The sequence below is a fragment of the Notamacropus eugenii genome, chromosome 1 (assembly GCF_028372415.1).
Source record: "Notamacropus eugenii isolate mMacEug1 chromosome 1, mMacEug1.pri_v2, whole genome shotgun sequence".
Taxonomy (NCBI): Eukaryota; Metazoa; Chordata; class Mammalia; order Diprotodontia; family Macropodidae; genus Notamacropus; species Notamacropus eugenii.
The window spans coordinates 112,399,338-112,426,569 of NC_092872.1; the positions used below are offsets into that span (position 1 = coordinate 112,399,338).

Below are 27,232 nucleotides of genomic sequence, written 5' to 3' on the forward strand. Positions count from 1 at the left end.
GATTCTAGGACTTTCTTATTTGGTTGTGACTCTTGAGAGATGGACATTACTACAAGGGATTGTGGGTAGACTAAACATGATACCCTGGTGATTGATATAGGGAAGGGCATATTGGATGTTCATTCATGAGTAATAGTACTAAATACTCCTAGGTCTTCAGGCTTACCCCTAGGCTAGTTTTCCAACACCAAGAGAGTGAACAGGGAGAGTAAGTCTCCAAACGACCACAAGATTTTGCTATAGTAAAATCACTAGCAACTTTCTTTTGAGTTGTTGTCTGTAACCTCCTCTTGGTCATTTCCTTAGCTACATTCAGCCACACACACACACACACACACACACATACACACGCACACACACACACACACATATATATATCTGTGTTAGTTCCCTTTTGTTTTATAATATAAACTCTTGAACTCACTAATATTTGCTACTGGAATTGGGTTTACTTTCAGTATGTCTATAAAATCTTAGAATTATTTCTATTATTTCAACTACTTGCTGATATACTTGAATCATTTTTAATTTGCCTTTTCCTTTATTTTCTTCTTTCTGTTCATATGGCTGATTATCTACCATGAATCTCTTATGGTTCCATTCATATTTTCGTATGTAATTGACAGTAGTTTTTTTCTTTAGCTGTCCACATCTAATTCTGTTACTTTTTTCACTAATCTCACCATTTTTTATATTGCTTAGCCTAGTTGGTCAGTTTTACCTGATATGTTAGTTTCCCTCAACTGTTAATATCCAAAAGGAAAGAAACATCTCTAACACCATAGAGATTTGACTGGTCCTATATAAAAGCTTTGAAAGCTGAGAAGCTATTTTTGTATTTGCTGTACCACCTCAATCAAATTACTCTGACTTAGTTGCATACTAGGGAGACTGTAGCACCCCACAACTATCTCCAGCCATCACTAAAGAATATCCTTTCATTACTTTCTTTTGAACATGTACATCTTCTGGATGAGTTTCCTTTTTCCCTCCCTAGTGTGGAAACTTGTGTCACCATATAATTGCTTATTTTGAGAGGTGTTCATTATTTCATGAAGGAATTTAAATAAATAGGTCAAACTGATTGGTTCTCATTTTTTTGAAACTTCTTAAGCCAAGGGAGTCCATAGTCCATCTGTTACAGTGAGTGGTGTTAATGTAAGTAAACTTTGGACCAGATGACCTTTGAAGTTTGTTATAAACTCTGAGATATTGCAAACTGTGAGGTAATGTTATTATAACAATACAAATGTAGATGGACAATTTTAAAAGAATTGGAAAATAGCCAATGCGTAGACTAATGACATAATGAAAACAATTTACACAATCTTTTATGATCCAGGATTTTTTAGTGTCACAAAAATCATCATTTTGAGCATCAATTATCATTATAGTCTAGGTGAACATAAGTAGTACTTCATAGAAGAGATTTCTGGTTGAAAAATGCTTTATAAGTCAGATTTTATTGCAATGCCATGATACATTATAAAATCAATGATTGAGCATTTAATGCCTATAGTAAGTTCAAAGTTAAGTAGTAGATTTTCTCAAATTCAATAATAATTTATTGAAAAAGTTAGTTAGGACATCCAGCATGAACATACAATTCAAAGGATTTTTCTTGATTAAAAAAAATCAAGTATATGAGTGTATTCTGTTACCCTATATATTTGTTATTTATTCATATTTCTTATTTTTATGTCCCCTTCATTTTCATATTTATATTCCTTCCCTCTTCCATATGCAGAGAGCCACATCTTATGTTTTGGGAGCAATGTCTTTAGACCCCACTCCATACAGGTTAAGCTAGATTTTCCTTAAAAGGTTTTGACAGTGTCTTTGAGCTTGGGCAACTAAGTTTTAGTTAGGTCATTGATAAAACTAGTTAACAATAATAATATTAGCAAGAAGGATGGCTAGCATTTATATAGGATTTTAAAGTTTGTAAAGCATTTAGAAATATTACTTCACTCATAAAATTGTGGAAGATAGGTGCTATTATGGTTCCTATTTCAGAGATGAGTAAACTGAGGCACATAGAATTTGAGATATGCCCAGTGCCACACAGCTACTACATGTCTGAGGCTGGATTTGAGCTCAGGTTTTCTTGATTCCAGGTCCAAAACTCTACAAAAAATGGTAAAGACCTCCACATAGGACCTGATGCCTGACCAACAGACCCCTGTGGGCAATACAAGGTTGGAAGCAGGGGCAGGCATGCTGTGATTAGCTGAATCGGCTCTTTGCTCTTGTTGAATATCCTTGTTGAATATTTTGCCCTTTTTTTGTGGCTATTTAAACCTCTTTTTGTTAATCATCAACTCTTTTATTAGTATTTAATGTTATTCCAGCATTTTTCACAGTGCCTGGCACATTGTAGGTGCTTAATAAATGTTTATTGATTGATTGATTCCAGTATTGAAACACAGATACCACTCTAGCCTGCTCAGTCCTGTCCTATAACAACATAATAATAAAAAGAAACAAGAGAGAAGAATGCAGTTTGGCAAAGCTAACTAATTAGCTTGAATGTATATGCAATCTTCTTCACCCATAGAGCCTCACCTCTGCAAAGGAAGGAAGGTAGATGCATTTTATCATTTCTTTCTGTCCTTGGGTGCTTTAATCTATAAAATATAATTTCAATTAGAGTATCAGAAGGAATTATTTCACTATTTGCATTTCAAGTATACATGCTACATTTTTTTTTGCAATGTAACAAGATTTCATTAAAAATTAGTGTTTGTTTCCATTGCCTGTGCTAATCAGGGAACAGAAGTATTGCCATTTAAAAGGTTAGTGAGAAAAGGGAGGCCCTCCCTGAGCCAAGGGCCTATCTGACCTTTGAGACAGAGGAGGGAAAATAACCCATAGACCTCCCTTGGAGTGGAAGCAGCCTGATTGTACAATCCGTAAGTAGAATCTACCATGAGCTGTCTATGTTAGTGGACTGCTGGTTTGCAATTAAATTGCCTGAACAGAGGCTGGAGTTTCAGGCTCAGTGTCTTGGGGTTAGGAGGTGGCAGGTATCAGTTCTCCCCCACCCCCCAACTTGTACTGCCAGCATACCACACTCAAATCTCTTTTATAACCCCTTGATGTATGGCAGGGAAGGTCATTCAGTTTTGATTTAAAAAACCAACACAAACAGCAGCTTAAAGATAGGACAGTCATTTCAAAAGTGCTATACAAAACATCAACACCAAAGCCATTTGTTAGGGAGGGCTGAGGTGGCAGCTTCTGCACCTGGGCAATGACTGATTGTCTCTGACCTATGTGTTTCATTCACTCTGGCTGCTGAAGTCAAAGTTCTCACAGCCAAGAGATGAGTGACTTAAGGTTTTCATGATGATCCCTTGAAAAATAGAGCTCTGCTTTCTGGAGGTGGTGTTAGGGTCTTCTAAAGGAAATTCTCCAACTACTTGGCCTATATCTATAGTGTTTCTGGTAAAAGTAGCAGTGAACATGTCAACAGACCAAGTTTTCTGATAGTCTCAGCCAGGACAATATAAGATAATGTCCAGTAATTTGCCTTCAGTTCTATGTGAGAAAGGCTAGAGAAAAGGGGGAGGCCATTGTGTAACTGCAGATGCCTTCCTATCCAGGCACATGGCCTAGGAGCCCAGCACAGTTTTCCACCTCATATGAAAAAAGATTTTCACCATGAAGGCTAATGGAGTGCATGGTAACACTGACAGTCTGAAAGATTGAAATATGTTAGCTTCTAGCAAAAGCAGACCAGACTTGAAAAGATCCTGAGTGTATAGTGCTTGGCAGAACTGTCCAACACCAGCAACATCTTGGCTAGAGAAAGGTGAACCTGGGGTGCCCTACTGAAGGGCAATAGAATTAGCAGGTAGCTAGGAAAAAGTAAGATGAACCCAGAAACAAACGCCATCTTCCTTCGGGTTCCTAAAGCCACCACTGACTGGAGAAGTAGAACACAGGCAGGAAGGATTGATGAGAGGAAGAAGGCGTTGGCTTCTTTAACAACAGGCATGTTTTTCTGGAAAAAAATTCTGAAAATATTTTCCAAGAGTTAAGCTAAGCCAAATGGGGAAAGAGAGGCTTGCAGCCCCCAAGAGAAGCTGTCTGAATTCCCATGCCTGGGCAGCGAAGATTGCTTAAGCTACATGATCCAGCCGAAGAGATAAAAGTAGCAAAGGAAATTGGGCTCTTCCTTCATGTAGCATTGCTCTGCTAAGGTCAAAGTGGGGACCCTGCTTCCTGAAGCCACCAATGCCTCCAGTTCAGAGGCCTGTCCACTCAACTTCAGTTTACTGAGGGATGTTTGTGGGGCCAAGTCACCAGACTCACTACTGCTGTAGTCTGAGAATTTGACCTTTCCTCAGATTTCCCATGCCTTGGGCAGTCTGACCCTTCTGTCCCCCTTTATACCTACAGGTCAAACACCTTGCTCATTTCATGCAAAATGGGACCTGTTGGACCTTTCCTTACTTTTCCTCTCATGGCCTGGATACTTGGAGAAGGGGCAAGATAGGGTTTGCAAAGAAGGAAAATATGGGAACATTAACCTCATTTCTATGGTGAGAATTTGGTGGATCAGGGCTGACTCTGAAGAAGCTGCATTGATGACCCAAGAGAACCAAGGTGAGCCAGGATCTCCTTCCTGCTTCTCCTCTCTGAAGGGGCCACTCAGTCACGGAATTTAAAATGTCTTATACAAAGAGCTGCTGCTTATCACCAGTGATTGGAAATCACCTATGGGATTGCCCAGGAACTCTTCATCCCTAGAACTGAATTCTCAACCCTCACTTGACCCCAGAAACAGACGGTGAAGCAGTGCCCCACCCCCACACTTTAGTGAAGGGCAAGATCCATCAAACCGTATAAGGAACAACCAAGGCCTAAGGCTTCAGCGTCTCCTTAATGAGAACTTGGAGAGGTTAATCCCCAGGCTACAAGGTTGTGACCTGTAGAACAATGCCCGAGGATTATCAAGGCAGGAAGTCAGGCAGCTGCAGAACAGGGCCAACTAGGCCATTAGGTGGGCAAAGCTCAGTTCCCTTGGGTGGAGTAGGGAAGCAGGACAAAGATCCTTCCCCTGCTGCCCCCTTTAGCCTCTCTGGGGGCCCTGTCCCACCCCTGAAGATCAAGGCCTATGCTCTCCCAACAAGTGCACCAGGGAGAAGGGGAGCCTGTCTGGGTCCCAGTGTCTTGAGGCGACGTCTGTCCTGATGGGTGGGCTGATGGCTGAGTTGCTGATTGTCCTACGTGCTGTAGCTCTTGACATGGATTCGGAGGACTTGCTCTCATACTTCAGAGGCCAGGACAAGCCTGGCCTCCAACAAAGAGTTGTCAGGGACTCAGGGTGTCTGATAGACCAGGACATTCAGTATTTCCTCATAGTCGTGGGCCTCTGGAAAGCCACCTTCGTCTGCTTCTTCTCAGTGGCGTAGGCAATGAGGTACAGCACACCTCAGCCAATTTCCAGTCTAGGCCATAGAAGGACCAACAGCAGATTTCATCTCCGATGATGTCCTTAATGAGGAGTACGCGGCCATCAAAGCCTAGAGAGAGTTGGTCCAATGGCTCAATGTACTTAAGCAAGTGGTGGTCAGAGTTGCTGGTACAGGATTATTTGTGGTTGCTCTGGTTGTAGAGCAGCTTTAGCACAGGCTTGGTGGGGACTTGGATGAGTCGCTCCTCCTTCTTTGGGGATGGGATGATGGGGATGTTGCACACAGGCTTCTGACCCATGTCCACCAGGACCTGGGTGAGGTAGGATTTGGCTTCCACCATCAGCTCCTCGATCTCTTGTGGGTTTTGGGGAAGGGTGATGGTATCATCTCGGAGGTAATTCAAAATGGTGCCAAAGTGCTTGTTGCATGGGTCCATGAGGATCCAGCCCTCCTTGTCTGTCAGCACCTCCATGCTCCTGCTGAACATGACCTTTAGCATGGTGTCATGCCGAGTGAGCACCCACACCGTGGTGTAGTACAGGGACCCTCCAACACTGAGCTGGATGTATTTGTTGCCCATCCCACCACCCCTGAAAGTCCCCTGGCTTGGGCTTAGACCCTGAGGCTGGGCACAGGTCAGCCAGGCAGGTGTCTTGGGACATCTCATACTGCAGGTTGATGACCACACGGCAGGAGGTGGGTCTAGAGGGTTTCACTGTGGTGGAGAAAGTCACGGGCAAGCAGTTGGCGGAGGCCAAAGCCTCATAATCTCAGGACTTTGTTCCTGGGGTGACTCTCTAGGGCTCTCTCCAGCTCAGACCCCAGCCCCAGCTCCTGCAGCCCCAGCCAAGCAGAGCACCCCAACCCTGACTCCAACCCACACACATGCTACATTTTTAAGAAATCTTTACAAAGTCACACACACACATACACACACACGTGCACACACACACACACACAGTATGATACTGCACATTGTCCCTGATTAAGTGAGAGAAAGTGTCTTAAAGAGCAACTTAGAGAATATTTGGGTGTTTTAAAGGGGTCTCCATTTATTTGTGACAATAATGGCTTTGAATAGAATATTTCCTCATTCTAAAAAAAAAAATTAGATTTCAAAGCATAGGACACTTAAATGGTCATTATATGGTTTAGAAATTCTATTTACTGCTGTTTTGCAAATGTGTACAAAAATAGGTCTTTTAATAAGTTCCTCCAGATAAGTGATGGGTTTTTCAGAAAAGGTAACTGAAACGTTGCCTAGAGAGTTAAGGAATTTTGGAGGTATTCTGGAGGAACTATAGGTCTTCATTTCATGGAAAATGTAGTACTCATTTTGAAGAACTTTGATATTTAATTAGCAAGTTCCCTGACCAAAGTGCCTACATTTAAAGAGAATAAATGAAATGAAGAGGTATGTTACCACTTTTGAAAGTAAAAGAAAAAATTCATAATAGAGTTCCATAATCAGACAATGAATGATTTTCCAGTACCTCAGTGATGAATTTAAAATGCATTCAGATCTTGCTCAAGAAAACTCTTACCTAAACTATAATATAACAGATTTTGCTTTAAAAAAATTCTCTTTTCACACAAGAAACAAAGTGTTGTGTTGAGAAAACAATGGGGATTCAGGATCTCAAAGATAAGCTAAAAGATTTTGTTTCAGAAATAGGAGAGATGAAACAATCTCTATTGAAGGAGTAGGAAGCTATAAAGGCGATTGCCTCTGAAGAAAGAGGTCAGCGTGATTTTGAAGAGGCTGAAATGAAAAGCAATGTATGTAATACTTATTTGTTCAGTGTGTGATCTGTCTATCTAAAACGTTGCAAACTTCAGAGTAGCTCTTATGACAATATTTACCTGGCTTTAAATTGATTTTTGACATTGTTTTGTACATGGGTTGCATGTGAAAGACACTTTCTTGCCTTAAGGGTATCTAAGTCTAGTATCAGGGATCATCTCAATAAAAGACATTTCAAGGGTATGATTCTTGCAAGTACAATTTAAAAAATATTTCCCTATGATAACAGTGCTGAATTGATTTGTTATTATTATCCAATTCCTTAATATTTCAAGGCTCTATGATTTTATTTGTACTTAGGTACTACTTTCACACATTGTAGGTTGTAACCCTGCTGTGACTTAGTTGCCCATCATGGAGAGTTTCTGTGACTGAAAAATTCATCAAGTCAACCTGGTGATTAGCCTCTCTGAACCTGTATAGGTGGATGTTTGGATGCTACACATTTCTGTTTGCTGTCACTGGACCCATACTCAAGTTTTTTCGTCAGGGAAGGACTTATAGATGCTACTATAGCATCTATAGTAGATAGAACTTGGAGTCTTCAAGAACTTGGAGTCATTTCCGCACCATAATGAGACATTGAAAGATGTTTTCACTAGAGAAAGACCAGAAAAAGTAGCATACCTTTATTTAGATGACTGACAACTAAAGACTTTCATTTATGTGGAAATCATGAAATATTAGAACTGTCTGGTTACCATTCTATTGTTTTGTAGGTGATACAGAGTTGGAAATCAAATTGAAGCCTTCTGACTTATGGAATTATACAAACTAAGAATTGGAAGTGTCATTTAGTGCAACCTATGCCTGAAACATGAATCCAGCCTTTGCTTGAATTCCTGCAATGACAAGGAACTTTTTCCATCCTAAGGTAGTTTGTTCCACTTTGGAAACCCTCTAAATATTAGGAAATTATGACTTTTTATTGAGCCAAAATCTTCCTCCTTATAACTTTCACACATTAATTGTAGTTCTACTTTTTGGTGCCAAGCAGAACAAATCCTATCTCTTTTCCATATGACAAGAGAAATCACATTTCCCTTAAGCTTTCCTGAATCTTGGCTAAACATCCTCAGTTACTTCAGCTTAGCCTTCTATGGCATAATTTCAGGGCCTCCTGCTTCTCTAGTTCTCCTCCTTTCAATACACTTTGGCTTTTCAATGTCCTTCATAAAACTGACATTCAGAATTAAACACCATATTCTTGATGTGTCCTGAACAGGGCAGACTATAGTGATTATATCATCTCTCTTGTTTTGGTTTTGGTACTTCTGTTCATTCAGGCTCAAATTACAATAGGATATTTGACTGCCAATTCATTCTACTGACTTTCTTTAAGACTGCAGAATAAAACACTGCCTGACAAGTTCTTTCAAAGCAAGGTGTCTCTCATCCATATGTCAAGATAATTCAAGATTTTTTTGAGAAGATTTAATCACAAAATTCCCTTGTTAAATGATTCTCTGATAATAAGCATCAGGTAAAACTGAAAATAGGGTGATGTATATGTGTTCCCCAAAGGTGTTTACCATTGTGATGGAGAAAGCAAAACTTAGAGTCAGGGAAAATTTGTTATAGAGAGTGAGGTTATCCAGATGCTCCAGTTTGTGAAGGAAATTGTGTTGATTGTGTTCAGACCCAATATAGTGCAAAGCCCCTTGGAAGAGATTTTAGTCACTTAAAAGAGTCTGGTCTATTTGACCTATCTGTATGAAGAGATCACATGGATGCAAGATGTCTATTTCTTAGATTTCAACATGCATCTGAGTGGACAACCTATAGAGAAGGGGTTCTATGGAACTTTTTTTCAGAATATTGTTTGTAAGTTGAAACACAACTGTCAAAATATGTAAAAGAAAAAATACTCATGGATCCCAGTTTAAGAACATTTTCTTATCAAATGTTTGTTAAATACACAGACAGCCATGGAAAGGTATATGCAATGGGTATCATCAGAATGCAACATAGCACTGATGAGGACACACAAAGAACAGGAGTGAAGGATGTCACCAAAGAATTATATGAGAAAAAGAGAATGGACAGAAGGAGAAAGGAAGCTGATCATGTGTCAGGATCAGAGGATGACAGGCAGATGACTAGAATGTCTACTCATATCCTCATGATGTAGGGAGAAAGTGAAGGAGGCCTTTAGCATGTTGGGTTGGATTTACCCCATGATGAACTTTTAGAAGAAGAGTTGCTCAAGGTAGATGGTCATGGATGGGCTGTAATCTGCATTGTTGAGGGAACTCTTGGGGTCAATGAAATCATAGATCCATTTAAGTATTTGAGTGCAATAAGCCCAGTTTCATGGAGTGGATCACTTCTGGTTTTCAATCATTTCCCAGCTTCTAATAGTGGAGCTGTTTAAAAGATAACAATCACCACCACCATGACAACTCTATCTTCCTATGTTTATTTTAGTTCTTTTGTATCTAGGTTTGGATATGAATAAGTAGCCAGTGGAAGAAAACTGGATTTTTGTATCTAACAGAGACTGATGCTTTATATAAGTAAAGAAAATTTGCAAAGGTGAAAATGGCAAATACTAGAGGAATATATATATATATATATATATATATATATATGTATGTATGTATTTATGTATAAAGACATACTAATGCACTGTTAGTGAATCTGTGAATTTGAACTAATATTCTAAAAAAACAATTTAGAATTATACTAAAATAGTTATTAACATGAACATATCTTTTGACTCAATGAAACTTTTGCTAGATATAGACTCAAGGGAAATCCAAGACCAAGGGAAAAATCACACACACACTCACACACTCACAATTATAGTAACACTTTTTATATTAGTAAAGAGAGGGAAGGAAAGTAAATTCCCATTAATTAGGGAATTGTTGAATAAATTATGGAGCGTAATGGCATACTATTGCATCATAAGAAATTATGAATATGAAGAATTCAGAGAAAGTTGGTATGAACTGATGCAAAATAAAATAAGTAGAACCAGAGCAATTTATATGTTGTTTATAATAATGTAAAGAAAAACATCATAAATACATCAGAACTCTGATCCATGCAATGACCAGCAATGACTTTACAGGAATGACCGTAAAGCTTCTGTCTTAGCTCCTAGAAGATAGGTGGATCATTTTGGAATGAGGTATACATTTTCAGATATAGACAATATGTTGACTTGTTTTGCTTACCTATATTCCACTGTCAGCAAATTAAACTATGAAATTTGAATTTTGTAAAAGGAATTATCTTGTTTGTGATATTTCTCTCATGTAAAGAAAAAATAATCAGATTTTCATTCTTAATATATTTGTTAACACTTTGAGTAAATAAGTTCCATCTTGTTTAAATGTTGTGCAAAAGAATAGCAGGATTTTTGATTGTGAGCCCAGAGGCCATTGTTAGTGTCCATTTGTGCTTCTCAGTGATTATTATAATGTAAATCATAGGACTCTGTTCAGACTTAATTTTAAACCCACAGCTCAGGCAAATTTCTGGTTATCACTTTATACTTAAAGTGACTGAATTATATTTGTATGATTTAATTGCAAAGGGTATACTATAAGACAAGTTATATCTAATTTACTACAATCTTCTTAGGAGAAAATAAAATTATTATGCATGTAATTACATGAAGATGAATTCTGGAAAGGAGGAATTCCTCTGATTCATGTGTTGTTAAAAACTCATAATCTCCAAGGAAGGGAGCAGGTTAACATGGTTACTGTTTCCTAAAGGACACCTAGAAATGTGAACAATGAAATTGTTTTTTGCAACTTCCTTTGAAATGTATAGTGTCTTAAGGCTAGGATGGAGGTGAATGAACACTGCTATGGAGAAAAAAGCTTATAGTATATCTCTGCCTTACCCATAAGTTAACACATACACACACACACACACACACACACACACACATTCACACATACAAAACCTACCCCTTCCCTAAAAACAATAATGACATCACTGCAATGTTTTGGTTCTAGGACCAGAAAACTCATGCCTTTGGTATGATAAAAAGAAAAAAAAAAGCAAGCAATTACAATACGCAAAGAAGACAATGACTGAAGGGCGAAAAGAAATCTTTCATCCACTTATTCTGTTTACTAAAGCTGACAATTTGTAATGGGCATTGGCACTAGTGTTGGGCAATTATAGTTTTGCTTCCACTGAGTTGTGGAACTGTTCTCCCTGTAGGAAGCCTTGGAGCTAGGTGGTTGGGGGAAAAGAAAAGACAAAAGAGCTGATCTGGAATCTGTTAGCTATAATGAACAGGTACTAAGAAGCAGACATTGGATGTGATACCACAGAACACAAATTACAATCTAAATGGGATATTAATATTTACATAAGCAGTTCCTCAGGCACTCCAAGCTAAATTCATGGGGAAAAAATCTTCCAAATGCCATTCATACCATCAGGGATAATTGTAGGACTGGAAGCATCTATGCCACTGCTAGAGATCCAGAGGGCTGGGGTTTTAATTTTCAGTTTGACTTACATGCTGTTGTCGTATCATGGGGGCTACAGTTGCAATTTTCAGCATGGGGTTGGTAAATGTATATATTTTTTTGGTTTATTTTAGAATCACAGAAAGAATAAGCTTGCAAATCTTTTAATAAGGCAATTACATTCAGACAAAGATTAGATCTCAGTGGCACAATAGATTTTTGCTATACTATTCAGTATCTTTTTTGATATTCCACTGTCACTAGACAAAGCTGTGAATAGTAATGTGACAAGTCTATTCAGTAGACAACAATAAGGGTTTCCTTAATTGTGTTCACTTGTGTGTCACACAAGCCCTTACTTAATTTTTTTTTGCCTGTTTTGAAAAAGCAGAAAGAAAATACCATTTAGAGTCACAAAAAGCACTGTTGAATCTATCAGTAAAATCTGCATTTTGTATTTATGAAATGAAAATGTTGAGATAGTCAATCATTTAATTTTTTTTCATCTGGTAAAAATATCTTATAATTTCATGATTCAAAATGTCAGTCTTAATATAGAAATAAATTGCTTGGTATAAAATAGGACAAAAATATACCCTAAAGAATTGTTTTTAAAAGATATACCAGGAAGAATGGGACATGATATATGAATCTGAAAATATGTACTTGGTTTGTAATTGTTGATCAAGTAAGAAAATTAAGGCTATAGTTTATTTCTTCCTTTTCTTTCTATAGTTTACACTATTTAACCAAGTTTTAAATAGCAACAACAGTTATAATAACAAGAATAGCATTTATATATACCTCTTTCTTTAAAGTTTGTGAAGTCCTTTACAAATATAATCTCATTCCAGCCTCACAAAAAACTCTGGGAGGCAAACTCTATTATTACGCCCATTTTACAAATGAAGAAACTGAGACAGAAAGAGGTTAAATGATTTGCAAGGGTCACACAACTAGTAAATGTCTGCCACTGGATTTGAACTCAGATTTTCCTCTCTCTTGATCCAGTGATCTATTCCTTGAATTAACATATGTGTTAGGCAAAAGGCATTTACAAAGCTCCATTCTAGATGGCTGTGAAATGAAGGAGAGTTTACAAAATTATTTTGAAGGTTTACACCGGTCTCCAAAAATAGGTATACATTTGATCTAATTAAATTCCATGAATATTTATTATACATTTATTGTTTTCAAAGCACTGTGCTAAGTATTGGTAATATTAAGATAAAGATGAAATGGTTCCTGCCCTTACTTTTCATTGAGTGTGATGGGATGAGGTATAACATATGTACAAATGAAGACAGTATAGTGTGTGGAATGATATGAAGAAAGAAATGATCAGAACATTTGAGGAAGGAGTAAATATTAAAAGCTGTTTGTGTCTTTGTGGGGTGATGGTAATCAGGCTTCTTTTAGGAGGAGGATGAGGATGAAGATGAAGGAATTTGAACATTCCAGGTCTAAATTATTACTTGGAAGTGGGTGATGACAAGTCAAGTTCTGGAATACTTTTAACTACAGTTTGGCTAGAACATAGATTTAAGAATTCAAGTGATATAAATAAGGCAGGAGAAGTAGGTTGGAGCCAGTCTGTGGAGGGTCTTAAATGCCAACTAAAGGAGTGTGCATTTTATCTCAGAGGCAAAAGGGAACCACACAAGGCTTTGAGTAGGGGGTTGGGAGATGATATGTTTGGATTTGTCCCTTAGGAATATTATTTTTGAGGATATATGAAGGAAGGATTACAGAAGGGACAGTTGTGAGGCAAGAAAACCAAATAGAAGATTATTCAAATAATCCATCAAATTAGTAATGAAGACGTGGCATGTGCGGCAGATATGAATAGATAGTAGTTGTATGAGAAATGTTGTGGATGAAGAGTTGGCAGTACTTAGTAACTGGTCTGTCAGGTGGTAAAAATCACGCTAAAATTTAATTTCAAGGGTGTGTTAATGAGTGATTGACAACATACTATGATTCTAATCTAAATTTAGAAAAAAAATTCTTACGAAATGCATTGGGATAGAGTCATAATAACAAACCAAGGAATTCCAACTGATAGAATTACCAGACACTGGCAATCTGATATAAATAGAAAGAAGAATTCATCTATAGGCTTATTATTCATAGAAGAAGCATCAAAAAAGAACTATTTTGTATAAATATAAGAAAACATTGCTAAAACAAATTTGGGAAGTAGAAATGAAGTCAGATAACTCAGAAACAGGATTTTTAAAAAACTTATATATTGGACCTAATAAAATAGGTGATGTTTTTGTGATAACATGAAGGATTAGCTCCAATATTCTTTAGCAATATAGATCCTTATATGAACTTGGGCCAAAGGAACTTGTGACATTATACTTCAGTATTCTGGTTTCTCTGGGATCTCATTGATGTGGCTAGCTTTCAGATACACAGATCTCAAGTTGTTTGAACTCTCCATTCTCTATGATTTTTATCTCTGTGTCCTTGCATGGGTTCACCAGAGAGATGTATTCAAAGAGGGTCCTTGAGGCCTGCCTCAAATCCTCTTGACTTTATGAGGAAATGAAGCATGGAGGAAATACCTTGTTCTCATCATACAATCAGGCCATCTTGCTCTTTGATGCTATGTTGTTTTATTTTTCAATAGTATTTTATTTCCCCCCACATTACATATAAAGATAGCTTTCAACATTCATTTTGTAAGATTTTGAATTCCAAATTTTTCTCCCTTCCTTTCCTTCCCCCTCCTCAAGGCAGTAAGCAATCTGACATAGCTTAGACATGTACAGTCATAAATATGTTTCCACATTAGTCATGTTATGAAAGAAGAATCAGAACAAAAGGGAAAAAATCATGAGAGACAAAAAACAAAATCTTTTTTAAAAAGTGAAATAATATGCTTCACTCTTCCTTCAGACTCCATAGTTCTTTCTCTAGTTGTGGTTGCTATTTTCCATCATGAGTTTTTTGGAACTGTCTTGGATCATTGTATTGGTGAGAAGAGATAAGTCTATTATACTTGATCACTGCATAATGTTGTTGTTATTGTGTACAACATTCTCTCGGTTCTGCTCACTTCACTCAACATCAGTTCACGTACGTTTTCCAACTTTTTCTGAAATCTTCCTGCTCACCATTTTTTTTAATAGAACAGTTAGTATTTCATTAAATTTATATACCACAATTTGTTCAACCGTTCCCCCATTGATGGGTATCCTCTCAATGTCCAATTCTTTGGCAAAAGGAGCAGCTATAAATATTTTTGTACATGTGGGTCCTTTTCCATTTTTTAATGATCTCTTTGAGATACAGACCTAGTAGTGGTATTGCTGGATCAAAGGATATATACAGTTTTATAGCCCTTTGGGCACAGTTCTAAACTGCTGTCCAGGATGGTTGGATCAGTTCACAACTCCACCAACAATGCATTAGTGCTCCAATTTTCTCACATCTTCCCCAAAAGTGCTGTCATAGTGATGCTATATTGTTTTGATGACATCATTTGTGCTGTTGTTTTGGCAAAATTCTTCTTTTATTATATGCTTGCTTTATCTAGCCTGTTCATACCCACAATGAACCTTTTCATTGCTCTTTGGATGACAGCTTCCATTTTTTTTTCTAAAGAAACTGGAGTGATCTATGACTTGGAACCATATTATTAGAAAAAATATCTAATAAAGAAATGGGCCTTGCTTCAGGGAGAAGCATTAAAAAAACTTTTCACTTTCTCAAAAGTAATCCAACACTTTTCTTGTTCATTTCTATGTCCAACTCATTGTCTCTTTATAATCTATCAAACATAACTAAATGAATGAATGTATATGTATATATACATCCATATCCATATCCATATCCATATATAGATATACAGACATATAGATATATACATGGTCTGTAAAGTTGCAGTGTCTATCTAATATAAATAAATGAATATATATTCTCTCTCTTCTGTCTACATATGTACATGCTTACATACACCCATGCATATGTGTATTCTTGTTTTCCATGCAGTTAAATTGCCATCAAGACAATAAGCATTCTTTAGCCACTTGATTTTCCTAAGTGGTTAAGTAGACCAAACTCTTATGACTGATTATGGATCTCATTTATAAGGGTCAGGGAGCTTGATAAAGATAACATGATACCATCTGCAAATAATAGCATCTGGAAGGTCTTACCATCTAGTAGGAATTCTTCTTTGAATTAGACTCCAAATCGTATCTACTTCATGACTGTGGCAAAAATTGTTAGCAAGCACAAATCTCCGTTTTATAGCTCATTTGATACCAATGGTCTTAATAGGATTGAATAAGGTTATCTCTGTTGTTACATTTTTCAAGGTATCTTGTATAATTTTGACATGTGGGTGGAAACCTTCCTGTTGGAGGAAAGTGTTGAAAACAGCACTTTACTACTATGAATGAAATAAAATGCTTTTTAAGGATCAACAGATATAGTCAGATTTTGTATTCTTTAGATTGTTAGATAATTTTATGATGGGATGTGATCTAATATGGAATATTTTTTATGAAACCCTTCCTGTTCCCTCCTAATGCTTTCATCAAAAGCCATATATATATATATATATATATATATATATGTATGTATGTATATGTGTGTATGTATGTATATTCACATATACATATATACATATACATATATTTCCTTTTATTCAGTTATCTTGAGAATCATTCCCCCAGTTCCCTCAAAATGGTGTCCCCTTCAGTATGAATCTCTTCTGCATATGTTTAGTCAAGGCTAGATTCTTTTACCATCTTTGTTTTCTTAAGAACCATTTCTACTTCCTTTAAAAGTACATCTAGGATTGTGATGTAGTAGGGTATAAATGTGGTACCACCACTACTACTCTTGATGATTAAAAGATTTTGACATAAAAATCTTTGAAGATCTTTTGTATCTTTCTTTTGTTTGTTGTCTTTCCTATTGTATCCTAAAATATGCTTAGCTTGACTTTACTTAAGTGGGTCTCTTTTGAAACTTTCTCTAAGCTTATTTTTATTTCCAATGCTTCTTACTGCCTTATGAAGTGATATTTTCCATAAACTTTCACAATCTTTTTCTGTAAGATTGCACAAATGAGTTTAGATTTCAGTGTGTTCCATTCTACTTGGTAAGAAGATCAAGTGTTTGCCCACTAAAGTGAATGGTTTATTTGTTTTGTACTGGTTTTATTTTACTTTGCTGTGTCCCCCTCCCCCCAGTCCTATTATGGCCCTTGACTTATAATGGAACTTAAATTTCAGTATAAAATTGTAATGATCATTATCAGTGCCCTTCCTTCTATCCATTTTTCTTTCCTTTGGTGTTAAAAAACTTGTCTAAACTGGAATTTTAATTAGACTCCATGTGCTTTTTTCTTAGTTTTATTCTTTCTTGATCTGACTGCACAAAGTTAGCTGATTTGGGAATGATTCTTCTATCAATTACAAGTAATTTCTTGTTGATTAAGGTAGAGTCAATTTAAGTTTTCATAACTTTACTATGCTTTCTCATTCTTTACTCAGAGAGTTAATAATGTACTGGTATGAGTCTTCTGTGCAGGCTATAGATTGCTGGCCTCTCTAATTCTTTACTTTTGAGCCATATCTTCCAAAGTATCTTTTGTTGTCCTTGCCTATGTTTGCCTTTGCACTGAAGTCAGTAAATATTAAAGTATATTTTTCTTTTATTTGGAGGTTCCTTCCAAATTTTTCATTAAATTTGCTTACATTTTCATCCTCTACAACAGATGTTGACCCATAGACTCCTATTATTTTATGTCAGTCCTCTCCTCTCTTGCTCCTTTTTCCTTCTTCCTTTTCCTCTACCTTTCTCCCCCTCCCTTCCCTTCTTTTTTGTTGCCTTAAAAACAACACCACAGTCATTTCTTCCCCCACTCCATCCCATTGAATCTTTCCTGGGAAGAAAAACATTCAAACAAAGCCAGTCAACTTAGCCAATATTCCACACTGATAATCTCCACTTCTTTACTGAAGGATGACATGTTTCTCTAGCAGTTTTCCAATAACCAGTTTATTCATTACTATTTTTCAGATTTTAATTAAAGCTGATTTATTCATGAAAGATGTGCATAGATTTGGAATACTTAAGGAAAGAGACTTCATATTGTCTAAATTCCTTAAGGAACAGGAAAAAAATGGAATCTGTTAAAATAAAAATTTGAACCAATTTCTAATTTGGGTGGGTGGGGATAGTACTGTGAAATTATTATGGAAACAAAGGTTGGTTGTACCCTTCTTAGATCAGCATATATCAAAAGTTACTGGTAGACTCACACTGGAGGGATAGGGTCTAGGCAACATGCTTTTGTTAGCAAACTTGAACTTCTCAGTCTATTATGTGTGAACCAAACTTTCTTATCTTTTTTTCATAAGTTATACTATTTTGAATAACCTACAAATCTTTAAAGTATGTTTCATGTATTATTAAATTCCTTTAGGGATAGAGATTATATCTATGATTTTATTGTTATAAAGATCTACCAGGTGAAGGTAACCTTCTACCAAGGCATGTTTAGCACCTTCTATGCAATTTGTAATCCTAAAAAGTTTCCTTAAATACTAAGGTTAAGTGACTTACCTTGGATCACACAGCTCGAGTGTGTCTGAGGCAGGACCTGGACTCAGATCTTCAAGTCTTCAAAGACAGCTCCATCTACTACAACATGTAACTTCTGTTTTATTCTTTACTCTGTTATATTCTTTCTATGTTATATTTATAACATGCATTAATAAAGAAGTAAAATGTCATAATATCAAGTTGCTCTGAATTTTAAGAAGCAAGTGGTAGTAGTTAAAATTGCTATAAATAAAGTTAACCTGTGTTATTCTGCAGTATTTTCAAACTTGGCTTCATCTGGGATCTTGCTGATGTGGGCATTGCTTCCATGGGTTCTGATTACAGTACATCCAACACAACCCTGTGTGATTCTTGCCCAGATGTTTCTAAATTCTATTAAAGGATGCATTCAACCTTAGGGGTGCTCTTAATTATTCTAATATTTTAGCTTTAGAAAGTAATTTACTTTAGAAAGTACTCATTTTAGCTGCAGTGGTACAACCTTCATTTAGGCTGCATATTTCTTGTCGCTAAGTCTTAGTGTTTGATTGTTTTTTTTTTTTTTCCTGAGGTATAAGTCCTTGACAATATCTTGACTGGTCATTGTTGCTAACATGCTGCAGCCTGCTTATCCTCTCCATGTATCTTTTTATTGCTCTTTGGGTCACTCACAGTTTTTAGTCTTCTGAGATCATGGTGTTCTATGGTTTACTGCAACTGCCAGGAGAGTATTGGTATTAAAAAGAGAGACGCTGGTGGAAGTAAGCAACTTGGGATCATTAAAAGTGTGGAAATTTTCATTCTTTTATGAAGTGACACTATTCAGCATCTCTTATCTTTCTTCATAGTGTTTCACAAATAAGCTTGTATTCTAAGTTTATGTTTATCTTCTTTGGAATAGCTAGAAAGAGAATGAGGGTTGACTGACTGAAGGAGGTTAATAACTCAATCTCTTCTTTGTGATGACTGTTTTGCATTAGTTAAACTTCTCTAAGAAATAATTATAGAGTCACCACCCTTATTTTTATCTATATTCCTCTTCTCCTTCTGTTTCCCCACCCCTTTTTTGGAGTCAGTGACTTATCAGGGGGATTGGATTGGAGCTGCTGTAATATTATGCAGAGTATTCTCATCTTTTTCTTCTAATTTTCCATTAATTTTGACCCTTGCTTTAACCCATTAATGATCTAACTGCACATAGCAGCTGACTCTGCGATGACCGAATCATCATCTAATTGTTTCCTAAGAGTCACTTTTGTCCCTTGTGAGTATATGATATTTTTCAATATTCACAATGCGTAGTGCCTTCCAACTGTTCATTTGAAGAAAATATTCATGTTGTAGAGTCATCTTTAAGGCTCCTCCCCCTCCCCATTTATTGCTCCCAAGCCATATTTTGTATCACAGCTTTTGTTCTTCTTTTTTAATTCCATCACAGTCAAGTGATTCATTTTCAGAAATGGAAAGTAACTATTGAGGACCAGTTCCTGTTTCATTAACCACCATAATTACCTGTTAGATAACCTGGTGGTGAATGTCTCCATACTTTGAGAGGCTGGTTTTCTCTCAGCATTCAGAATATTCCTAGGTTCACGCTTAAAGCCTTTCCAACTGGGTAGAATCTGACAAAACTTATGTTCCACTGGCATAGCAAACCAAAAATATGAGGACCAAAAATAATTGTTTAAAAATCCTATTAAGCCAACTTGTCTTCCATGTTAACACAGTGACATAAGAAAGAAACAATCTCTCTCTGTATGCACATTTTTCCTCATGATTTTCTCAAAGTTAATTTTTCATGGACATTAAAATTCCATACAAAGTGTCTGACATTTGCCATAGAAAAATTTTAAATGTAACTTTTCAGTATAACATTCTGGCTCTATAGAATCTAATGAATGAATAAATTCTTTATTGACTTTGGCTCAAATGGCAAAGCCATTTGACTAGGAAAATAACCAAATGTTGGCAGAAAGAAAGTGAAAAATCAATAGTGATTGATCATTTCAACTCAGAATTTCAGGGTACTCAGGCAGGTTTATACTAAATTAAATCCAAGGAGAAGCACTTTTCAAAACTACTCAGTTTGTAAACTCTCCCCAATATTTCATCCTTCATAGTTTCTTTGTAATTAGAATTGTTATTTTAAGTAACAAAATCAAATCAGTGGATGAGGCATATGCTTCATTTGAGAGATAGATCTCATTTCTCTCTCTGTCTCTGTCTCTCTCTCTCGCTCTTCCTCTCTCTCTCTCTGTTCATATGCTATCTTTCCCTTGATTGCTTTGTGAACGTCTGTTCACCTCCTGTGAATCCATCCTTTTCTAATACTGTGCGTCCTTTTCAGATGTTTCTTCAAAGCATTGTTTTGATTTCAAGGACTGCTAGAAAACTCTTCAGGATTCCAGTACCCCTGTGGTGTTGTGATATTGAATGAATTAGGGGAAAAAAATCACCCAGCTGATCTCAGTCAAATCAGGCAGTAGCATCATTAAATTGAAAGCCAGGAGGGAAAGACTGGAAAGGCATAGCACCACACATCTTGTGTACTGCATCTGCCTCTTGGGGTCATGCTAAAAGTGGCAGCATTTTCAGGAAGAGAAAGCTGGCAGATGTGGAAGGTGATTAAAGGGATGATTAAAAACTGGCACACTCTCTCCATGATGGTCTGTCTATGTTTATTCTATTGCATTTGGAACCTGACAGGTATTATAGAATTGGCAACACTAAATGAGCCTTGGCAGTATTATTGCTGTTGAACATAAGGATTGCGCTTTTCTCTTACTATATTGGGCTCAAATATTAAGCTAGCATTGTTGCAACAAAACAAAACAAAAACCCTACATAACCTCAGAGATTCTGTTTTCAGATAAGCACAACTGCAGAGAGACAGAGACAGAGTGATGGACAGAGAGCCTGAGAGAGGCAACTGGTTGCTCTCTTCCTTCTCAAAATACCTGGAATTTATCTCTTTATATGTTGTATCCTTAGTAGTATGTAAGCTCTTGGAGGGCAGGGATAGCTTTGGCTTGGACTTTTTGTCTTTGTGTCTCCAAGGCCCAAGGCTAGTAAGTATCAAAAGCCTTTGGGTAAATCACAATTCCTATGTACCTCAGGGAATGCCCATAGGATCGACTCCTGAAATTAAGGACTGGTAGGCACTGATGTTACAGGTGGGAATTCCCACACTGCAAATTCTCCCTACATGAAATTTCAGAGCAGAGCACCATGGATTGGGAGTTGAAAGGAACTTTGGAGTCCATCAAGTCACAAGGAAATGGAGGTTCAGGGAGGTTAAGTGACTTGTCCAGGGTCAAACCGATCTTTTGGTTATTTAGGTATTCCAAATTTGTATCACAAGGTACATATAAAAAAACCTCTTAATAAAGGCTTGTTGGATTGATTTTAATGTATATGTTCAATTCAATTTGGCAAATATGAATTAAGGGCCTGGTAGATGTATGGCACTATGCTAGTCGCAATGAACATGCAAGGAAGGACAAAATAAAGTAAGTAGTCTTGTCCCTCAAGGAACTCACATTCTAATGAGGGAATATAATGGTATGCAAAGTATATGTGAAAAGTAAATGCAAAGTAATTTCAGGATATGTGGAGAACACTAGTAACTGGGGGAAAGAAGAGAGGTTCCATTTAAGAGGTTCCAAGCCTTGAAGGAAGCTAAAGATTTAAAAATATGGAGATGAAGAGGGAAAACATTTTAAGCAGGAACTGATAAATAGTCTGTGCAAAGACACAAAGTAAAGTGTTAGCAAAGTAAAATGCTAGGCTTGGAATTAGACCTGAATTCAAATCTGGCCTCAGATACTAGCTGTGAAAGTCACATAACCCTATTTGCCTCAGTTTCCTCATCTATAAAATGAGGTAGAAAAGAAAATGGCAAACCACTCCAGTATCTTTGCCAAGAAAATCCCAAATGGTGTCACAAAGAATAGGACATGACTGAAATAATTGAACACAATTCCTGTACTTGATAAAGCAGTTAATCCAGCTTATCTAAAATGGAGTGCATAGTGGAGAGTATAGGTGGGAAGGGTAAATAAGGTTTCAGATGAAAAATAGTTATTCCTTTAGACAATAAAAAGTCATTGAAGTTTCTTGAGCAGATCAGGAACACAGTTAAGCTTGTCTTTTAGGAAGAGTTTTTTGGCAGGTCTATCTGGAAGATAGATTGAAGAAGAGCTCAGAGCAAGGAGACTAGGAAGTTACTTCAATAGTATAGGTGAAAGGTTGATGGTCATATGAGTGGAGAGAAGACTATAGGAGGGATGAGGAGTTATAATTGATGAGATTTGGCAACTGACTAGTTAAGGGATGACTTTGAGGTTGAGAACATGAGTTGGGATATCCCATATATGAGTTAAATACTACAGATACTTTTGGCATACATTTCTTTCACCAGTACATGCTATTCTAGACAGACTGACTGAAATCTTCTCTCAGTTGGATAAGTATCTGTGCTCTGTTTTCTATAATCCTTCTCCTATCTCTTATCCTAGCCAAAAATTGCATAACTTGATTACATCTCTCAGCTCATCTTTAGTGTAGATGTAATCAAATTTATCAGTCTTCAGTTCCTGGAGTACTTTGTCAAGATGCAAAAAAGCCAAAGACTTGCTCATCCTACTCCACACTTGCACACACACACACACACACACACACACATACATGTGCATACATACATATACACACAAATCTACTAGAATTAATAGGAATAATGATGTTTAGTAACACCAAAAAAAGTTACATCAATTCCATACTTTAATCATACATACAAGTCAAATGTATTTAATTCTAATAAAACTATAAAAGTCTGAATTATGGAACAAGCAATATAAGGAGTGATTATTCCTTTTACAAAAGACAAGAATGCAAGGTCCTTGAGGTCATGTACATCTGTGTTTGCTGCAGAGACTAACATTCAATAAATATAGACTCAGAGGCTTATAGAAACTTTGAAGACATACTGGAAGTCAACTAGACCAATGTCTTTCTTAGTGCATGAATTCTATTCATAATATTCTTAATAGGAACTCATCATTTTGGTAAGGTAGCTTGTTTCATTTTTTACAGTTGTAATAATTACAAAGTTCTATGTTTTACTGAGTTAAAATCCATCTTTCTATGACTGTCACCCATTTATCCTAGTTCTATCATCTGGAACTACATAGAATACAGCTACCTCATTTTCCATAAATCATATTTTAAATTTTTTGATACAATTTTTCATTTTCTCTTTAAGTATTCTCTTCTCCCACTTCAACATGCCTCTTTTCTTTAACCAAGTTTTACCATGACATGGTTTATCAGAGCTGTAGCTAAGAATTTTTTGTGCCATAATTGGCTCATAGAGTATACGTACATATTTGGGGTGTGTGTATGTGTGTGTGTGGGGGGAAGGGGAAGACGCTCCTCAGTCCTTTCCTGAACAAACTCATTCCATGATCACCCCAAAAATCCTAGAATTACAAGATCTTAGAGATTGAAGGGACTTCAGTGGCCACCTTGTCCAATTCATATCCTAAAAGAATGTCTATTACAACATAACTGACAAGTAGTCACCTAGATTCTACTTGAAGAACTCCAGGGAAGGGGAGCCTATAACCTCTGAAGGCAATCTATACCACTTTGAGGCAGCTCTCATTAGAAATTTTTTACCTTGTCACAAAGTCCAAATTTGTCTCCTTGCAACTTCTCCCCATTGTTCCTGGATTTGCTCTTTGGGGTCATACAGAATAAATTTAATTATTCTTTCTCATGACAACCCCTCAAGTTCTTGAAATTAGCTTTTTAATAAATCCCTTCTCTTCCTCCCCATACTACTAGGCAAGAAAATTTGAGAAGTAAGGGAAGATAAAACTTTGAAGGTAAGAAAAAGTCCCCAGGGAGAAGGAGGTATCACCATGAAAGTATGGACTTATGTCAGAGGCTCAGGCTCCATCTTCTTCCCCCAACCTTCTCCATTTGAAAGTGTTTTCCCCTCCTCCAGCCCCCTCTTTTCCCTAAGCAGACTACACAAAGAGGTGGTTGAAAACTCTTAAGCCTCCAGAGAGATTTCTTCCTTCCTGGGACAACCTGTCACCTGTTCACCACAGGTTGCTTGGCTCATACTAAACTCTTTCCTCCTGACACTTGGGTTCCAAGCAAGTTTTAGAAGCCCAGAAGGTCAGTATTTTAAAGAAAAGAAAAGCATCTCAGCATGGGGGTGGACATAAGTGTCCACAGGTCCTTTTCTGATCTTGTCCCCTCTCTTTGAGTCATTTATAGGTGGGTGGGGGTACTATTTTTAACCTGCTGTTTATTTCATTCCTCTGGCATAATATACTGCAAAGGTGAACCTTTAAATCCTGGACATATCAGCATTGATAGGGCTAGTTGTCTGTAGTGGGACCTGGACAACAGTTAGGTCAGAGTTACAGGTTACCTGCCAGCCTAACCTTCCACATTCTTGCCTCATAATTGCAAAAAATGGATTCAGAGAGTCCTGCATTTGAATGAACTTCCAATCTATACCTACTGATATTTCTATCCTGTCACCAGCTCAGCACTAATGGCTGCATCTTTGCCTTCTTCTGTAAAGGAGTACAAGTGCTATCAACAGCCCTTTAAATTTCCTTTACTGTGGTTCTGAGGTTTCTGGATTCCTCTCCATTCCATATATTCTTTGGTTTACCAGTATAATTCTTGAAATATAATGTTCATAACTGGAAATAAATGCCTGAACTATTGATCCCCTAATTTTCCTTGATTTGAACATTATACTTTTTATTAATGCAACCTAAGTCGATGTGAGTTCTTTTTAGCAGCTCTGTGACAATGTTAACTCTTTGAGTTAAGATTAAGTTGAGAATGTGGTCAATTGGGAACTTTTAAATCATTGTCATATGAACTGTTGTTCAGCAAGGTGTTCCATGGTTTGTACTTATACATTTGATTGGCATAGTAGATAGAGAGCCAGATGGGTTTGAATCATTTGTGAATTATGTGATTATTGGCAAATCATTTAACCTTTCATAGCCTCAGTTTCCTGATCTGTATACTTCATTCCTCATGGCTGTCATGATAAAAGCTCTTTGTAAACCTTAGAGCATTATAACCATATGATTTATTAATATTCCCATCAATTATCAGCTTGTTAGATTGGGCTTTTGTCGCAGTCTACTGACAACTTTATGAATCCTTAATCTGTTCTCTAGCCTATTAGCTATTCCTCCCAGTTTTGTGTCATCCACAAATTTCATATGCAAACTTTCTATGCCTTTAATAAATCCATTGATAAAAGTGTTGAACAAGACAGGACCTAGTCAACTGTTCTGTATTTGAGTTGACATCTATGCATTAATCAAAAGCCTTTTGGCATATTTGTTCAGATAGCTATTCATCTACCTAATTCTAGTATCATTTAGCTTATATTTTCTATTTTGTTCATATGATTATCTAATTGTCTTCATTGCAATTTGTTTCAACACACACTTATTAAGCACCTAGTATGTGTAAGGTACTATGTTAGAAGATGGGATACAAAGCCAAAATGAGACAATTTGTCCAGTGTAGTCCTTTAATTTACCAGTCTAGTGACTATACTGAAAAAGGAAATGAGCGTCATTTAGCACCACTTTCCTACTGAGATCATTCGGGTTCCTTGGATGTCTATTCTGTTGTTTACTTATTCACACACACATATACTTAATAATTTATCCAAGATTTTTTTTCTGGATCAGAGACTTGAACTAATTTATGATGGCTTGAGATGATCTCGTATACTAGTATCTCTTCTCTTTTGCAATTCAATTCTTTTTTTTTAAAAGGTGATTTTGTGACATCTGCCTGGGAGCCCAGTGAGCTGTGTCTATGCTGTGCTCTAGAATCCAGATGCAAGTATGAACACAAAAGCTTATGGCATTTACACTGGTCCGCTGTTTCAGGAACCCTGAGAGAAAACCTGAATATTTCCACCCAGAGAAGTGACATCATTTTCTTGGAATCATGTGTTTGTTTGTTTTTTAAGTCTGTGGCATTGCATTTGCTCTCCTTATCTTGCTCCTGGTCCTCTACATAGATTTTGTGGTTTTCTTTGTTGTGTTAATTCCATCAAAAATTATATTTATTGTGTAATCAATGGGATTGTATTCAATATACTTGCTTATTTGGCTCTGGCTTCCTCCTTCTGGGCTATGCTGACAAATCCAAGTGCTGTGCCCAAAGAAAATGCCACCAAAGAATTCACTACAAGTTTACAGATGAAGAAGAAGGCAGAGCAAGTGTTATACAAGTGTCTAACGTGCTGTAGCATCAAACCTGACATAGCCTATCGATGCAGTGTTTATAAGAGATATATTCAATGGATCACTGTTATTCCTGAGTGGGAGAGAATAATGAGAAGGTTTTTGTACTGTTTGCAATGCACATAACGCTCATTTCCCTGATTGTCCTCATGCAGGGATTTCATTTCCTGTTTTGCTTTGAAGAAGACTGGGAAGAAAGACAGCTCCTTTGTCCTATCCACTACAATGATCCTCCCTATCCTATTGTGTTTTAAAGACTTCTACGTTCATATCTTCACATCAGTAATGGTGGGCATCCCAGGTACACTCTATCTGCACTGATGAAATTGTAACAGTACAATAGAAAAGGAAGAAAGAAGAAAAGAAGAAAGAAGATGGAAAAATAAGAAAGTGAAGAAGGCCATCCATTCTCTATAACACGGCTTTACCCACTTGCTATGGCCAAAGCAGGGGAAAGCAGTACTAGTAAGTGATCTAAAACATTCTTGATTGGAATATCCACTAAAACAGAAACCATATAATAACTGTACCCTTTGATAAAGTTTACTTTGTTATTCAACAATACATTGAAGAATGGAAAAAGGGAAATAAAAATTTATTTTTAAAACCTTTGTAAAATCATTGAACTTAGTAAAGGAAAAAAAATGCCCCCATCTTTTACAGAATTTCATTTTTGAAGATCATCTGATGTAT

At 36.8% G+C, this 27,232-nt stretch overlaps 2 pseudogenes; one reads left to right on the forward strand and one right to left on the reverse strand.

Moving 5' to 3' along the window:
* Positions 1-5,273: 5,273 nt before the first annotated feature.
* On the reverse strand, positions 5,274-6,090 carry LOC140505468 (BTB/POZ domain-containing adapter for CUL3-mediated RhoA degradation protein 2 pseudogene; annotated as a pseudogene).
* An 11-nt stretch (positions 6,091-6,101) lies between these two features.
* LOC140505520 (palmitoyltransferase ZDHHC3-like) lies at positions 6,102-26,882 on the forward strand (annotated as a pseudogene).
* Positions 26,883-27,232: the final 350 nt, after the last annotated feature.